The sequence below is a fragment of the Pteropus vampyrus genome, unplaced genomic scaffold (genome assembly GCF_000151845.1).
Source record: "Pteropus vampyrus isolate Shadow unplaced genomic scaffold, Pvam_2.0 Scaffold72, whole genome shotgun sequence".
NCBI classification, from domain to species: domain Eukaryota; kingdom Metazoa; phylum Chordata; class Mammalia; order Chiroptera; family Pteropodidae; genus Pteropus; species Pteropus vampyrus.
In genome coordinates, this window is record NW_011888853.1 from 3,523,300 (window position 1) to 3,525,768 (window position 2,469).

Sequence of the window (2,469 nt, forward strand, 5' to 3'; positions counted from 1 at the left end):
TGTCCTCACATGGTGGAGGGAGGGAGAGAGAGAGGTCGAGGGCAAGCTGTCTGGTGTCTCTCTTTATAAGGTCACTCACCCCACCCTGGGGGCCCCGCCCTCACCACCTCGTCTAAACCCGGTCACCTCCCAAAGGCCCCACGTCTAACACTGTCATCTTGGGGGTTAGGACGTCAAACGTACGAATCTGGGGGGAGGGGACACAAACGTTCAGCTCATAACAAATATGAACTATGAATTAGATGATAACATTTTATCGATGGTAAACTTCCTGACTTGGCTACGTAAGAAAATGTCTTTATTCTTAGGAAAATGTCCACGGAAGCATCTGGAGGTATTTGGAGGTTGGGGGCATGGTGTCTCTATTGTACTCTCAAAAAGTACAGGAAAACAGAAACAAAAACAGTGTGTTCAGAGTCTTTGCTGAAGCAGAAAATGTAGCTGAGCAATGGGTCTGGTGAAGGGTGTTGGGGGTTCCTGGTACAATTCCTGTAGCTTTTGTTTTATTTATTTTTATTATTATTATGTTTTTAGACGAGGCAACCCTTGGTTGACCGCACACACTGCAAGGACCTTGTCAGCTTACAATCCTTTATTTTTTTACTTTTTATGCCTACAGCACCTGGTCTTCCTAGGTGGTCTCCCATCCAAGTACTAACCAGGCCCGACCCTGCTTAGCTTCCGAGATCAGACGGGATCGGGCTTGTTCAGGGCATGGCCGTAGACAACCTGCAGCTTTTCTTAATCTGAAACTATTTCGAAATAGAAATTTACCCCCAAAATAAAAAATAAAGTGGCTCAATAAGTTCTGAAATTTAAGTTATTGGTCTCGAATCAAAGCCTGCCTGACTGGGATCTAAGTCTATTGGGTCCCCTAGTCTTTTCGAGGCCGTGTGTTTGCTCACGGTCTTTGGGTGCAGCCGTCAACCAGGCCCCTCGGATAGCCAAAGAAATCATTAAATGCTTCTACCCGGCCATCCGAAATATCGCCCCAGCCGGGAATTGAACCAACGCGCGTGCGTGCTCTCTCTCTCTCTCTCTCTCTCTCTCTCTCTCTCTCTCTCTCTCTCTCTCTCTCTCTCTCCTGCTTGGCTTCCAAGTCAATAATAACGTTGATACAAGAGAGCGGCGTCTTCCTTCACACCTTTCTTGGCTCCAATCTTTCCAGAGAGAAGTGAGATTAACGGTCTCGAAACTGCTCTGCGGAGAAAGAAGTAGCAGGGTTGAAATTAAATATCGTAATGATATAAAACAGTAAGCAGCTCTGCTTGACAGCTCTGACAGCTGTTTGCTCCGGAAAACAGCATTTATGATGTCAGTCCTATAAGGGAGTGTGTCTGAATTAAAATAATTACAGCCGATAGTACAACAAAGATCCTTTGCCATCAATCATCCCTCACAAATACCATGGCTAGGACCAGCCCCGTGGCGGGAAAAGTCTGTCGAGGGGAAGAAGCAAGGAGGTGCCGTAGATTCCTCTAGAAATCCAGACATCCTTCCGAAGCCAGAGCACCTCGCCTGCCCCGGAAGCCCCTGTGTGCGGGAGGCCTCTGGGGACACCGTGTCCGCTGCGATGAGAGATCACTCACTACATTTCACCCTCCTCTGGGGAACAGTTTGGACTGAACGGACCTATTGTTTCAACGACACCATAATGATGCCCACAGCTAACGCCTTTACTTCCTGTCCCTTTCGGAGTTCTGAATTTGAAATGACAAATTGTCCAGTGTCAGTCTCCTTGTGGTTTAGAGGGTGGCTAAGGACCTGGCAGAGATGGCCTGGTGCCCAGAGAAACTTCTCGCCCATAGGCAGCCCTCTTCCTGTTGACTCCTGTTGCTTAGATTTGAATCTCCCCCAGAATAAAACGCCCCCGAGGAGTCACCCCTCAGAACCCATTTAGCCTTGAGGGAAGTTGCTGGGATGGGAACTGGGGCATATTGAAACTTACTGGAGCCCAAAAGGGTGGGGACGGAGCCGGAGGAGGGTCTAAAGGGGTCAAGGAGACAAGGCAGAGGACGGGAGGGCTCCCCCAGCCCGAAGCTGGCACCTTGATCTTGGCCTCCAGTCTGCTCAGAGAATAATTTTCTGTGTTTCGAAGCCTCTGAGTTCGTGGTCATTTGTAACAGCAGCCGTAGGAAACTTCTACTCACGAATATTTACCGAGTGCCTCCTGTGTGCCAGGCGTCCCAGAGGTGACATCACGACCGGCCAGTGTGGCCGTACATGGCAAGGCCAGCGCCGTGGGGGCCAGGACACGAGACCCTCGACCAGGCTTCACAGACACCTCCCCTAGACCTGGGCCACACCTGCAGTGGACACACCAGGGCGCCATGGGGCCGGCCTGCCCCGGCCTCACCAGCGCTGTCCTGGTGGTCCCGTGAGGCTCGTCCCTTCGCGGGCTCATCCCGCGTGCTCTCAGGACACCCAGCTCTTAGCCCTTAAAATCAAATGCTGTGCTTTTAGAGCCAA

At 50.7% G+C, this 2,469-nt stretch overlaps 1 pseudogene; it reads right to left on the reverse strand.

Moving 5' to 3' along the window:
* Positions 1-610: 610 nt before the first annotated feature.
* On the reverse strand, positions 611-726 carry LOC111741065 (annotated as a pseudogene).
* Between the last annotated feature and the right edge of the window lie 1,743 nt (positions 727-2,469).